Here is a 14,900-nt window from a genome sequence, read left to right on the forward strand (position 1 = left end):
ACCAGACCTAAACCTGCTAAGATTCAGAGATCGGGCATTGACTCTTTTTTTTTTTTTTTTGCAAGATTATTATATAATTTGTGAAAAATATCCAAAAATTTAAAGCACCTGGTATTCCCAGGCAGTCTCCCATCCATGTACTAACCTGGCCCAAACCTGCTTATATTCAGAGATCGGGCATTGACTCTATTTTTTGCCAAATTTATTATATACTAAGTGAAAAAATTCCAAAGCTTAAAGCACCTGGTATTCCTTGGCGGTCTCTCATCCAAGTACTAACCAGACCTAAACCTGCTAAGATTCAGAGATCGGGCATTGACTCTTTTTTTTTTTTTTTTTTGCAAGATTATTATATAATTCGTGAAAAATATCCAAAATTTAAAGCACCTGATATTCCCAGGCAGTCTCCCATCCATGTACTAACCTGGCGCAAACCTGCTTATATTCAGAGATCGGGCATTGACTCTATTTTTTGGCAAAATTATTATATACTAAGTGAAAAATTTCAAAAAAGCTTACAGTACCTGGTATTCCCAGGCGGTCTCCCATCCAGGCACTAACCAGGCCCAAACCTGCTTAGCTTACGAGATCAGACAAGATCGGGCAATAGCCAGGCTGGTATGGCCATAAGCGAAGACTGCTGCAAAGAGAAGGCTATTTAAAGATCAGCCAATCTACTCGCCAGTACATTATAAAGTAGGAAAGAAACCCCAAAAGCTTAAAGCACCTGGTATTCCTAGGCGGTCTCTCATCCAAGTACTAACCTGGCCCAAACCTGCTTATATTCAGAGATCGGGCATTGACTCTATTTTTTGCCAAATTTATTATATACTAAGTGAAAAAATTCCAAAAGCTTAAAGCACCTGGTATTCCTTGGCGGTCTATCATTCAAGTACTAACCAGACCTTAACCTGCTAAGATTCAGAGATCGGGCATTGACTTCTTCTTTTTTTTTTTTTTTGCAAGATTATTATATAATTCGTGAAAAATATCCAAAAATTTAAAGCACCTGGTATTCCCAGGCAGTCTCCCATCCATGTACTAACCTGGCCCAAACCTGCTTATATTCAGAGATCGGGCATTGACTCTATTTTTTGCCAAATTTATTATATACTAAGTGAAAAAATTCCAAAAGCTTAAAGCACCTGGTATTCCTTGGCGGTCTCTCATCCAAGTACTAACCAGACCTAAACCTGCTAAGATTCAGAGATCGGGCATTGACTCTTTTTTTTTTTTTTTTTTTTTGCAAGATTATTATATAATTCGTGAAAAATATCCAAAAATTTAAAGCACCTGATATTCCCAGGCAGTCTCCCATCCATGTACTAACCTGGCGCAAACCTGCTTATATTCAGAGATCGGGCATTGACTCTATTTTTTGGCAAAATTATTATATACTAAGTGAAAAATTTCAAAAAAGCTTACAGTACCTGGTATTCCCAGGCGGTCTCCCATCCAGGCACTAACCAGGCCCAAACCTGCTTAGCTTACGAGATCAGACAAGATCGGGCATAGCCAGGCTGGTATGGCCATAAGCGAAGACTGCTGCAAAGAGAAGGCTATTTAAAGATCAGCCAATCTACTCGCCAGTACATTATAAAAGTAGGAAAGAAACCCCAAAAGCTTAAAGCACCTGGTATTCCTAGGCGGTCTCTCATCCAAGTACTAACCTGGCCCAAACCTGCTTATATTCAGAGATCGGGCATTGACTCTATTTTTTGCCAAATTTATTATATACTAAGTGAAAAAATTCCAAAAGCTTAAAGCACCTGGTATTCCTTGGCGGTCTATCATTCAAGTACTAACCAGACCTTAACCTGCTAAGATTCAGAGATCGGGCATTGATTCTTCTTTTTTTTTTTTTTTGCAAGATTATTATATAATTCGTGAAAAATATCCAAAAATTTAAAGCACCTGGTATTCCCAGGCAGTCTCCCATCCATGTACTAACCTGGCCCAAACCTGCTTATATTCAGAGATCGGCATTGACTCTATTTTTTGCCAAATTTATTATATACTAAGTGAAAAAATTCCAAAAGCTTAAAGCACCTGGTATTCCTTGGCGGTCTATCATTCAAGTACTAACCAGACCTTAAACCTGCTAAGATTCAGAGATCGGGCATTGACTTCTTCTTTTTTTTTTTTTTTTTGCAAGATTATTATATAATTCGTGAAAAATATCCAAAAATTTAAAGCACCTGGTATTCCCAGGCAGTCTCCCATCCATGTACTAACCTGGCCCAAACCTGCTTATATTCAGAGATCGGGCATTGACTCTATTTTTTGCCAAATTTATTATATACTAAGTGAAAAAATTCCAAAAGCTTAAAGCACCTGGTATTCCTTGGCGGTCTCTCATCCAAGTACTAACCAGACCTAAACCTGCTAAGATTCAGAGATCGGGCATTGACTCTTTTTTTTTTTTTTTTTTTTTGCAAGATTATTATATAATTCGTGAAAAATATCCAAAAATTTAAAGCACCTGATATTCCCAGGCAGTCTCCCATCCATGTACTAACCTGGCGCAAACCTGCTTATATTCAGAGATCGGGCATTGACTCTATTTTTTGGCAAAATTATTATATACTAAGTGAAAAATTTCAAAAAAGCTTACAGTACCTGGTATTCCCAGGCGGTCTCCCATCCAGGCACTAACCAGGCCCAAACCTGCTTAGCTTACGAGATCAGACAAGATCGGGCATAGCCAGGCTGGTATGGCCATAAGCGAAGACTGCTGCAAAGAGAAGGCTATTTAAAGATCAGCCAATCTACTCGCCAGTACATTATAAAAGTAGGAAAGAAACCCCAAAAGCTTAAAGCACCTGGTATTCCTAGGCGGTCTCTCATCCAAGTACTAACCTGGCCCAAACCTGCTTATATTCAGAGATCGGGCATTGACTCTATTTTTTGCCAAATTTATTATATACTAAGTGAAAAAATTCCAAAAGCTTAAAGCACCTGGTATTCCTTGGCGGTCTATCATTCAAGTACTAACCAGACCTTAACCTGCTAAGATTCAGAGATCGGGCATTGACTTCTTCTTTTTTTTTTTTTTTGCAAGATTATTATATAATTCGTGAAAAATATCCAAAAATTTAAAGCACCTGGTATTCCCAGGCAGTCTCCCATCCATGTACTAACCTGGCCCAAACCTGCTTATATTCAGAGATCGGGCATTGACTCTATTTTTTGCCAAATTTATTATATACTAAGTGAAAAATTCCAAAAGCTTTAAGCACCTGGTATTCCTAGGCGGTCTTTCAACCAAGTACTAACCAGACCTAAACCTGCTAAGATTCAGAGATCGGGCATTGACTCTATTTTTTTTTTTTTTTTTTGCAAGATTATTATATAATTTGTGAAAAATATCCAAAAATTTAAAGCACCTGGTATTCCCAGGCAGTCTCCCATCCATGTACTAACCTGGCCCAAACCTGCTTATATTCAGAGATCGGGCACTGACTCTATTTTTTGCCAAATTTATTATATACTAAGTGAAAAAATTCCAAAAGCTTAAAGCACCTGGTATTCCTTGGCGGTCTCTCATCCAAGTACTAACCAGACCTAAACCTGCTAAGATTCAGAGATCGGGCATTGACTCTTTTTTTTTTTTTTTTTTTTTGCAAGATTATTATATAATTCGTGAAAAATATCCAAAAATTTAAAGCACCTGATATTCCCAGGCAGTCTCCCATCCATGTACTAACCTGGCGCAAACCTGCTTATATTCAGAGATCGGGCATTGACTCTATTTTTTGGCAAAATTATTATATACTAAGTGAAAAATTTCAAAATAGCTTAGAGTACCTGGCATTCCCAGGCGGTCTCCCATCCAGGCACTAACCAGGCCCAAACCTGCTTAGCTTCCGAGATCAGACAAGATCGGGCATAGCCAGGCTGGTATGGCCATAAGCGAAGACTGCTGCAAAGAGAAGGCTATTTAAAGATCAGCCAATCTACTCGCCAGTACATTATAAAAGTAGGAAAGAAACCCCAAAAGCTTAAAGCACCTGGTATTCCTAGGCGGTCTCTCATCCAAGTACTAACCTGGCCCAAACCTGCTTATATTCAGAGATCGGGCATTGACTCTATTTTTTGCCAAATTTATTATATACTAAGTGAAAAAATTCCAAAAGCTTAAAGCACCTGGTATTCCTTGGCGGTCTATCATTCAAGTACTAACCAGACCTTAACCTGCTAAGATTCAGAGATCGGGCATTGACTTCTTCTTTTTTTTTTTTTTTTGCAAGATTATTATATAATTCGTGAAAAATATCCAAAAATTTAAAGCACCTGGTATTCCCAGGCAGTCTCCCATCCATGTACTAACCTGGCCCAAACCTGCTTATATTCAGAGATCGGGCATTGACTCTATTTTTTGCCAAATTTATTATATACTAAGTGAAAAAATTCCAAAAGCTTAAAGCACCTGGTATTCCTTGGCGGTCTCTCATCCAAGTACTAACCAGACCTAAACCTGCTAAGATTCAGAGATCGGGCATTGACTCTTTTTTTTTTTTTTTTTTGCAAGATTATTATATAATTTGTGAAAAATATCCAAAAATTTAAAGCACCTGGTATTCCCAGGCAGTCTCCCATCCATGTACTAACCTGGCCCAAACCTGCTTATATTCAGAGATCGGGCATTGACTCTATTTTTTGCCAAATTTATTATATACTAAGTGAAAAAATTCCAAAAGCTTAAAGCACCTGGTATTCCTTGGCGGTCTCTCATCCAAGTACTAACCAGACCTAAACCTGCTAAGATTCAGAGATCGGGCATTGACTCTTTTTTTTTTTTTTTTTTTTGCAAGATTATTATATAATTCGTGAAAAATATCCAAAAATTTAAAGCACCTGATATTCCCAGGCAGTCTCCCATCCATGTACTAACCTGGCGCAAACCTGCTTATATTCAGAGATCGGGCATTGACTCTATTTTTTGGCAAAATTATTATATACTAAGTGAAAAATTTCAAAAAAGCTTAGAGTACCTGGCATTCCCAGGCGGTCTCCCATCCAGGCACTAACCAGGCCCAAACCTGCTTAGCTTCCGAGATCAGACAAGATCGGGCATAGCCAGGCTGGTATGGCCATAAGCGAAGACTGCTGCAAAGAGAAGGCTATTTAAAGATCAGCCAATCTACTCGCCAGTACATTATAAAAGTAGGAAAGAAACCCCAAAAGCTTAAAGCACCTGGTATTCCTAGGCGGTCTCTCATCCAAGTACTAACCTGGCCCAAACCTGCTTATATTCAGAGATCGGGCATTGACTCTATTTTTTGCCAAATTTATTATATACTAAGTGAAAAAATTCCAAAAGCTTAAAGCACCTGGTATTCCTTGGCGGTCTATCATTCAAGTACTAACCAGACCTTAACCTGCTAAGATTCAGAGATCGGGCATTGACTTCTTCTTTTTTTTTTTTTTTTGCAAGATTATTATATAATTCGTGAAAAATATCCAAAAATTTAAAGCACCTGGTATTCCCAGGCAGTCTCCCATCCATGTACTAACCTGGCCCAAACCTGCTTATATTCAGAGATCGGGCATTGACTCTATTTTTTGCCAAATTTATTATATACTAAGTGAAAAAATTCCAAAAGCTTAAAGCACCTGGTATTCCTTGGCGGTCTCTCATCCAAGTACTAACCAGACCTAAACCTGCTAAGATTCAGAGATCGGGCATTGACTCTTTTTTTTTTTTTTTTTGCAAGATTATTATATAATTTGTGAAAAATATCCAAAAATTTAAAGCACCTGGTATTCCCAGGCAGTCTCCCATCCATGTACTAACCTGGCCCAAACCTGCTTATATTCAGAGATCGGGCATTGACTCTATTTTTTGCCAAATTTATTATATACTAAGTGAAAAAATTCCAAAAGCTTAAAGCACCTGGTATTCCTTGGCGGTCTCTCATCCAAGTACTAACCAGACCTAAACCTGCTAAGATTCAGAGATCGGGCATTGACTCTTTTTTTTTTTTTTTTTTTTTGCAAGATTATTATATAATTCGTGAAAAATATCCAAAAATTTAAAGCACCTGATATTCCCAGGCAGTCTCCCATCCATGTACTAACCTGGCGCAAACCTGCTTATATTCAGAGATCGGGCATTGACTCTATTTTTTGGCAAAATTATTATATACTAAGTGAAAAATTTCAAAAAAGCTTACAGTACCTGGTATTCCCAGGCGGTCTCCCATCCAGGCACTAACCAGGCCCAAACCTGCTTAGCTTACGAGATCAGACAAGATCGGGCATAGCCAGGCTGGTATGGCCATAAGCGAAGACTGCTGCAAAGAGAAGGCTATTTAAAGATCAGCCAATCTACTCGCCAGTACATTATAAAAGTAGGAAAGAAACCCCAAAAGCTTAAAGCACCTGGTATTCCTAGGCGGTCTCTCATCCAAGTACTAACCTGGCCCAAACCTGCTTATATTCAGAGATCGGGCATTGACTCTATTTTTTGCCAAATTTATTATATACTAAGTGAAAAAATTCCAAAAGCTTAAAGCACCTGGTATTCCTTGGCGGTCTATCATTCAAGTACTAACCAGACCTTAACCTGCTAAGATTCAGAGATCGGGCATTGACTTCTTCTTTTTTTTTTTTTTTTGCAAGATTATTATATAATTTGTGAAAAATATCCAAAAATTTAAAGCACCTGGTATTCCCAGGCAGTCTCCCATCCATGTACTAACCTGGCCCAAACCTGCTTATATTCAGAGATCGGGCACTGACTCTATTTTTTGCCAAATTTATTATATACTAAGTGAAAAAATTCCAAAAGCTTAAAGCACCTGGTATTCCTTGGCGGTCTCTCATCCAAGTACTAACCAGACCTAAACCTGCTAAGATTCAGAGATCGGGCATTGACTCTTTTTTTTTTTTTTTTTTTTTGCAAGATTATTATATAATTCGTGAAAAATATCCAAAAATTTAAAGCACCTGATATTCCCAGGCAGTCTCCCATCCATGTACTAACCTGGCGCAAACCTGCTTATATTCAGAGATCGGGCATTGACTCTATTTTTTGGCAAAATTATTATATACTAAGTGAAAAATTTCAAAATAGCTTAGAGTACCTGGCATTCCCAGGCGGTCTCCCATCCAGGCACTAACCAGGCCCAAACCTGCTTAGCTTCCGAGATCAGACAAGATCGGGCATAGCCAGGCTGGTATGGCCATAAGCGAAGACTGCTGCAAAGAGAAGGCTATTTAAAGATCAGCCAATCTACTCGCCAGTACATTATAAAAGTAGGAAAGAAACCCCAAAAGCTTAAAGCACCTGGTATTCCTAGGCGGTCTCTCATCCAAGTACTAACCTGGCCCAAACCTGCTTATATTCAGAGATCGGGCATTGACTCTATTTTTTGCCAAATTTATTATATACTAAGTGAAAAAATTCCAAAAGCTTAAAGCACCTGGTATTCCTTGGCGGTCTATCATTCAAGTACTAACCAGACCTTAACCTGCTAAGATTCAGAGATCGGGCATTGACTTCTTCTTTTTTTTTTTTTTTTGCAAGATTATTATATAATTCGTGAAAAATATCCAAAAATTTAAAGCACCTGGTATTCCCAGGCAGTCTCCCATCCATGTACTAACCTGGCCCAAACCTGCTTATATTCAGAGATCGGGCATTGACTCTATTTTTTGCCAAATTTATTATATACTAAGTGAAAAAATTCCAAAAGCTTAAAGCACCTGGTATTCCTTGGCGGTCTCTCATCCAAGTACTAACCAGACCTAAACCTGCTAAGATTCAGAGATCGGGCATTGACTCTTTTTTTTTTTTTTTTTTTGCAAGATTATTATATAATTCGTGAAAAATATCCAAAAATTTAAAGCACCTGATATTCCCAGGCAGTCTCCCATCCATGTACTAACCTGGCGCAAACCTGCTTATATTCAGAGATCGGGCATTGACTCTATTTTTTGGCAAAATTATTATATACTAAGTGAAAAATTTCAAAATAGCTTAGAGTACCTGGCATTCCCAGGCGGTCTCCCATCCAGGCACTAACCAGGCCCAAACCTGCTTAGCTTCCGAGATCAGACAAGATCGGGCATAGCCAGGCTGGTATGGCCATAAGCGAAGACTGCTGCAAAGAGAAGGCTATTTAAAGATCAGCCAATCTACTCGCCAGTACATTATAAAAGTAGGAAAGAAACCCCAAAAGCTTAAAGCACCTGGTATTCCTAGGCGGTCTCTCATCCAAGTACTAACCTGGCCCAAACCTGCTTATATTCAGAGATCGGGCATTGACTCTATTTTTTGCCAAATTTATTATATACTAAGTGAAAAAATTCCAAAAGCTTAAAGCACCTGGTATTCCTTGGCGGTCTATCATTCAAGTACTAACCAGACCTTAACCTGCTAAGATTCAGAGATCGGGCATTGACTTCTTCTTTTTTTTTTTTTTTTGCAAGATTATTATATAATTCGTGAAAAATATCCAAAAATTTAAAGCACCTGGTATTCCCAGGCAGTCTCCCATCCATGTACTAACCTGGCCCAAACCTGCTTATATTCAGAGATCGGGCATTGACTCTATTTTTTGCCAAATTTATTATATACTAAGTGAAAAAATTCCAAAAGCTTAAAGCACCTGGTATTCCTTGGCGGTCTCTCATCCAAGTACTAACTAGACCTAAACCTGCTAAAATTCAGAGATCGGGCATTGACTCTTTTTTTTTTTTTTTTGCAAGATTATTATATAATTTGTGAAAAATATCCAAAAATTTAAAGCACCTGGTATTCCCAGGCAGTCTCCCATCCATGTACTAACCTGGCCCAAACCTGCTTATATTCAGAGATCGGGCATTGACTCTATTTTTTGCCAAATTTATTATATACTAAGTGAAAAAATTCCAAAAGCTTAAAGCACCTGGTATTCCTTGGCGGTCTCTCATCCAAGTACTAACCAGACCTAAACCTGCTAAGATTCAGAGATCGGGCATTGACTCTTTTTTTTTTTTTTTTTTTTTGCAAGAATATTATATAATTCGTGAAAAATATCCAAAAATTTAAAGCACCTGATATTCCCAGGCAGTCTCCCATCCATGTACTAACCTGGCGCAAACCTGCTTATATTCAGAGATCGGGCATTGACTCTATTTTTTGGCAAAATTATTATATACTAAGTGAAAAATTTCAAAAAAGCTTACAGTACCTGGTATTCCCAGGCGGTCTCCCATCCAGGCACTAACCAGGCCCAAACCTGCTTAGCTTACGAGATCAGACAAGATCGGGCATAGCCAGGCTGGTATGGCCATAAGCGAAGACTGCTGCAAAGAGAAGGCTATTTAAAGATCAGCCAATCTACTCGCCAGTACATTATAAAAGTAGGAAAGAAACCCCAAAAGCTTAAAGCACCTGGTATTCCTAGGCGGTCTCTCATCCAAGTACTAACCTGGCCCAAACCTGCTTATATTCAGAGATCGGGCATTGACTCTATTTTTTGCCAAATTTATTATATACTAAGTGAAAAAATTCCAAAAGCTTAAAGCACCTGGTATTCCTTGGCGGTCTCTCATCCAAGTACTAACCAGACCTAAACCTGCTAAGATTCAGAGATCGGGCATTGACTTCTTTTTTTTTTTTTTTTGCAAGATTATTATATAATTTGTGAAAAATATCCAAAAATTTAAAGCACCTGGTATTCCCAGGCAGTCTCCCATCCATGTACTAACCTGGCCCAAACCTGCTTATATTCAGAGATCGGGCATTGACTCTATTTTTTGCCAAATTTATTATATACTAAGTGAAAAAATTCCAAAAGCTTAAAGCACCTGGTATTCCTTGGCGGTCTCTCATCCAAGTACTAACCAGACCTAAACCTGCTAAGATTCAGAGATCGGGCATTGACTCTTTTTTTTTTTTTTTTTTTTTGCAAGATTATTATATAATTCGTGAAAAATATCCAAAAATTTAAAGCACCTGATATTCCCAGGCAGTCTCCCATCCATGTACTAACCTGGCGCAAACCTGCTTATATTCAGAGATCGGGCATTGACTCTATTTTTTGGCAAAATTATTATATACTAAGTGAAAAATTTCAAAAAAGCTTACAGTACCTGGTATTCCCAGGCGGTCTCCCATCCAGGCACTAACCAGGCCCAAACCTGCTTAGCTTACGAGATCAGACAAGATCGGGCATAGCCAGGCTGGTATGGCCATAAGCGAAGACTGCTGCAAAGAGAAGGCTATTTAAAGATCAGCCAATCTACTCGCCAGTACATTATAAAAGTAGGAAAGAAACCCCAAAAGCTTAAAGCACCTGGTATTCCTAGGCGGTCTCTCATCCAAGTACTAACCTGGCCCAAACCTGCTTATATTCAGAGATCGGGCATTGACTCTATTTTTTGCCAAATTTATTATATACTAAGTGAAAAAATTCCAAAAGCTTAAAGCACCTGGTATTCCTTGGCGGTCTATCATTCAAGTACTAACCAGACCTTAACCTGCTAAGATTCAGAGATCGGGCATTGATTTCTTCTTTTTTTTTTTTTTTGCAAGATTATTATATAATTCGTGAAAAATATCCAAAAATTTAAAGCACCTGGTATTCCCAGGCAGTCTCCCATCCATGTACTAACCTGGCCCAAACCTGCTTATATTCAGAGATCGGGCATTGACTCTATTTTTGCCAAATTTATTATATACTAAGTGAAAAAATTCCAAAAGCTTAAAGCACCTGGTATTCCTTGGCGGTCTCTCATCCAAGTACTAACCAGACCTAAACCTGCTAAGATTCAGAGATCGGGCATTGACTCTTTTTTTTTTTTTTTTTTGCAAGATTATTATATAATTCGTGAAAAATATCCAAAAATTTAAAGCACCTGGTATTCCCAGGCAGTCTCCCATCCATGTACTAACCTGGCCCAAACCTGCTTATATTCAGAGATCGGGCATTGACTCTATTTTTTGCCAAATTTATTATATACTAAGTGAAAAAATTCCAAAAGCTTAAAGCACCTGGTATTCCTTGGCGGTCTCTCATCCAAGTACTAACCAGACCTAAACCTGCTAAGATTCAGAGATCGGGCATTGACTCTTTTTTTTTTTTTTTTTTTGCAAGATTATTATATAATTCGTGAAAAATATCCAAAAATTTAAAGCACCTGATATTCCCAGGCAGTCTCCCATCCATGTACTAACCTGGCGCAAACCTGCTTATATTCAGAGATCGGGCATTGACTCTATTTTTTGGCAAAATTATTATATACTAAGTGAAAAATTTCAAAATAGCTTAGAGTACCCTGGCATTCCCAGGCGGTCTCCCATCCAGGCACTAACCAGGCCCAAACCTGCTTAGCTTCCAGATCAGACAAGATCGGGCATAGCCAGGCTGGTATGGCCATAAGCGAAGACTGCTGCAAAGAGAAGGCTATTTAAAGATCAGCCAATCTACTCGCCAGTACATTATAAAAGTAGGAAAGAACCCCAAAAAGCTTAAAGCACCTGGTATTCCTAGGCGGTCTCTCATCCAAGTACTAACCTGGCCCAAACCTGCTTATTCAGAGATCGGGCATTGACTCTATTTTTTGGCAAATTTATTATATACTAAGTGAAAAAATTCCAAAAGCTTAAAGCACCTGGTAATTCCTTGGCGGTCTATCATTCAAGTACTAACCAAGACCTTAACCTGCTAAGATTCAGAGATCGGGCATTGACTTCTTCTTTTTTTTTTTTTTGCAAGATTATTATATAATTCGTGAAAAATATCCAAAAATTTAAAGCACCTGGTATTCCCAGGCAGTCTCCCATCCATGTACTAACCTGGCCCAAACCTGCTTATATTCAGAGATCGGGCATTGACTCTATTTTTTGCCAAATTTATTATATACTAAGTGAAAAAATTCCAAAAGCTTAAAGCACCTGGTATTCCTTGGCGGTCTTCATCCAAGTACTAACCAGACCTAAACCTGCTAAGATTCAGAGATCGGGCATTGACTCTTTTTTTTTTTTTTTTTTGCAAGATTATTATATAATTTGTGAAAAATATCCAAAAATTTAAAGCACCTGGTATTCCCAGGCAGTCTCCCATCCATGTACTAACCTGGCCCAAACCTGCTTATATTCAGAGATCGGGCATTGACTCTATTTTTTGCCAAATTTATTATATACTAAGTGAAAAAATTCCAAAAGCTTAAAGCACCTGGTATTCCTTGGCGGTCTCTCATCCAAGTACTAACCAGACCTAAACCTGCTAAGATTCAGAGATCGGGCATTGACTCTTTTTTTTTTTTTTTTTTGCAAGATATTATATAATTCGTGAAAAATATCCAAAATTAAAGCACCTGATATTCCCAGGCAGTCTCCCATCCATGTACTAACCTGGCGCAAACCTGCTTATATTCAGAGATCGGGCATTGACTCTATTTTTTGGCAAAATTATTATATACTAAGTGAAAAATTTCAAAATAGCTTAGAGTACCTGGCATTCTCAGGCGGTCTCCCATCCAGGCACTAACCAGGCCCAAACCTGCTTAGCTTCCGAGATCAGACAAGATCGGGCATAGCCAGGCTGGTATGGCCATAAGCGAAGACTGCTGCAAAGAGAAGGCTATTTAAAGATCAGCCAATCTACTCGCCAGTACATTATAAAAGTAGGAAAGAAACCCCAAAAGCTTAAAGCACCTGGTATTCCCAGGCAGTCTCCCATCCATGTACTAACCTGGCCCAAACCTGCTTATATTCAGAGATCGGGCATTGACTCTATTTTTTGCCAAATTTATTATATACTAAGTGAAAAAATTCCAAAAGCTTAAAGCACCTGGTATTCCTTGGCGGTCTCTCATCCAAGTACTAACCAGACCTAAACCTGCTAAGATTCAGAGATCGGGCATTGACTCTTTTTTTTTTTTTTTTGCAAGATTATTATATAATTTGTGAAAAAAATCCAAAAATTTAAAGCACCTGGTATTCCCAGGCAGTCTCCCATCCATGTACTAACCTGGCCCAAACCTGCTTATATTCAGAGATCGGGCATTGACTCTATTTGTTGCCAAATTTATTATATACTAAGTGAAAAAATTCCAAAAGCTTAAAGCACCTGGTATTCCTTGGCGGTCTCTCATCCAAGTACTAACCAGACCTAAACCTGCTAAGATTCAGAGATCGGGCATTGACTCTTTTTTTTTTTTTTTTTTTTTTGCAAGATTATTATATAATTCGTGAAAAATATCCAAAAATTTAAAGCACCTGATATTCCCAGGCAGTCTCCCATCCATGTACTAACCTGGCGCAAACCTGCTTATATTCAGAGATCGGGCATTGACTCTATTTTTTGGCAAAATTATTATATACTAAGTGAAAAATTTCAAAAAAGCTTACAGTACCTGGTATTCCCAGGCGGTCTCCCATCCAGGCACTAACCAGGCCCAAACCTGCTTAGCTTACGAGATCAGACAAGATCGGGCATAGCCAGGCTGGTATGGCCATAAGCGAAGACTGCTGCAAAGAGAAGGCTATTTAAAGATCAGCCAATCTACTCGCCAGTACATTATAAAAGTAGGAAAGAAACCCCAAAAGCTTAAAGCACCTGGTATTCCTAGGCGGTCTCTCATCCAAGTACTAACCTGGCCCAAACCTGCTTATATTCAGAGATCGGGCATTGACTCTATTTTTTGCCAAATTTATTATATACTAAGTGAAAAAATTCCAAAAGCTTAAAGCACCTGGTATTCCTTGGCGGTCTATCATTCAAGTACTAACCAGACCTTAACCTGCTAAGATTCAGAGATCGGGCATTGATTTCTTCTTTTTTTTTTTTTTTGCAAGATTATTATATAATTCGTGAAAAATATCCAAAAATTTAAAGCACCTGGTATTCCCAGGCAGTCTCCCATCCATGTACTAACCTGGCCCAAACCTGCTTATATTCAGAGATCGGGCATTGACTCTATTTTTTGCCAAATTTATTATATACTAAGTGAAAAAATTCCAAAAGCTTTAAGCACCTGGTATTCCTAGGCGGTCTTTCAACCAAGTACTAACCAGACCTAAACCTGCTAAGATTCAGAGATCGGGCATTGACTCTATTTTTTTTTTTTTTTTTGCAAGATTATTATATAATTTGTGAAAAATATCCAAAAATTTAAAGCACCTGGTATTCCCAGGCAGTCTCCCATCCATGTACTAACCTGGCCCAAACCTGCTTATATTCAGAGATCAGGCACTGACTCTATTTTTTGCCAAATTTATTATATACTAAGTGAAAAAATTCCAAAAGCTTAAAGCACCTGGTATTCCTTGGCGGTCTCTCATCCAAGTACTAACCAGACCTAAACCTGCTAAGATTCAGAGATCGGGCATTGACTCTTTTTTTTTTTTTTTTTTTTTGCAAGATTATTATATAATTCGTGAAAAATATCCAAAAATTTAAAGCACCTGATATTCCCAGGCAGTCTCCCATCCATGTACTAACCTGGCGCAAACCTGCTTATATTCAGAGATCGGGCATTGACTCTATTTTTTGGCAAAATTATTATATACTAAGTGAAAAATTTCAAAATAGCTTAGAGTACCTGGCATTCCCAGGCGGTCTCCCATCCAGGCACTAACCAGGCCCAAACCTGCTTAGCTTCCGAGATCAGACAAGATCGGGCATAGCCAGGCTGGTATGGCCATAAGCGAAGACTGCTGCAAAGAGAAGGCTATTTAAAGATCAGCCAATCTACTCGCCAGTACATTATAAAAGTAGGAAAGAAACCCCAAAAGCTTAAAGCACCTGGTATTCCTAGGCGGTCTCTCATCCAAGTACTAACCTGGCCCAAACCTGCTTATATTCAGAGATCGGGCATTGACTCTATTTTTTGCCAAATTTATTATATACTAAGTGAAAAAATTCCAAAAGCTTAAAGCACCTGGTATTCCTTGGCGGTCTATC

General features: G+C 38.4%; 14 pseudogenes; all 14 read right to left on the bottom strand.

Annotated features, from left to right (window-relative positions):
• Positions 1-512: 512 nt before the first annotated feature.
• Positions 513-632, bottom strand: LOC113102772 (uncharacterized; annotated as a pseudogene).
• A 786-nt stretch (positions 633-1,418) lies between these two features.
• On the bottom strand, positions 1,419-1,537 carry LOC113102753 (uncharacterized; annotated as a pseudogene).
• A 1,070-nt stretch (positions 1,538-2,607) lies between these two features.
• Positions 2,608-2,726, bottom strand: LOC113102764 (uncharacterized; annotated as a pseudogene).
• Positions 2,727-3,795: 1,069 nt separating this feature from the next.
• LOC113102759 (uncharacterized) lies at positions 3,796-3,914 on the bottom strand (annotated as a pseudogene).
• A 1,068-nt stretch (positions 3,915-4,982) lies between these two features.
• On the bottom strand, positions 4,983-5,101 carry LOC113102760 (uncharacterized; annotated as a pseudogene).
• A 1,068-nt stretch (positions 5,102-6,169) lies between these two features.
• On the bottom strand, positions 6,170-6,288 carry LOC113102776 (uncharacterized; annotated as a pseudogene).
• A 788-nt stretch (positions 6,289-7,076) lies between these two features.
• On the bottom strand, positions 7,077-7,195 carry LOC113102761 (uncharacterized; annotated as a pseudogene).
• Positions 7,196-7,981: 786 nt separating this feature from the next.
• On the bottom strand, positions 7,982-8,100 carry LOC113102762 (uncharacterized; annotated as a pseudogene).
• Positions 8,101-9,167: 1,067 nt separating this feature from the next.
• On the bottom strand, positions 9,168-9,286 carry LOC113102778 (uncharacterized; annotated as a pseudogene).
• Positions 9,287-10,071: 785 nt separating this feature from the next.
• On the bottom strand, positions 10,072-10,190 carry LOC113102779 (uncharacterized; annotated as a pseudogene).
• Positions 10,191-11,255: 1,065 nt separating this feature from the next.
• LOC113102777 (uncharacterized) lies at positions 11,256-11,374 on the bottom strand (annotated as a pseudogene).
• A 1,060-nt stretch (positions 11,375-12,434) lies between these two features.
• LOC113102769 (uncharacterized) lies at positions 12,435-12,553 on the bottom strand (annotated as a pseudogene).
• Positions 12,554-13,338: 785 nt separating this feature from the next.
• LOC113102754 (uncharacterized) lies at positions 13,339-13,457 on the bottom strand (annotated as a pseudogene).
• A 1,069-nt stretch (positions 13,458-14,526) lies between these two features.
• On the bottom strand, positions 14,527-14,645 carry LOC113102763 (uncharacterized; annotated as a pseudogene).
• Between the last annotated feature and the right edge of the window lie 255 nt (positions 14,646-14,900).

Source organism: Carassius auratus, unplaced genomic scaffold (genome assembly GCF_003368295.1).
Source record: "Carassius auratus strain Wakin unplaced genomic scaffold, ASM336829v1 scaf_tig00217763, whole genome shotgun sequence".
Taxonomy (NCBI): Eukaryota; Metazoa; Chordata; class Actinopteri; order Cypriniformes; family Cyprinidae; genus Carassius; species Carassius auratus.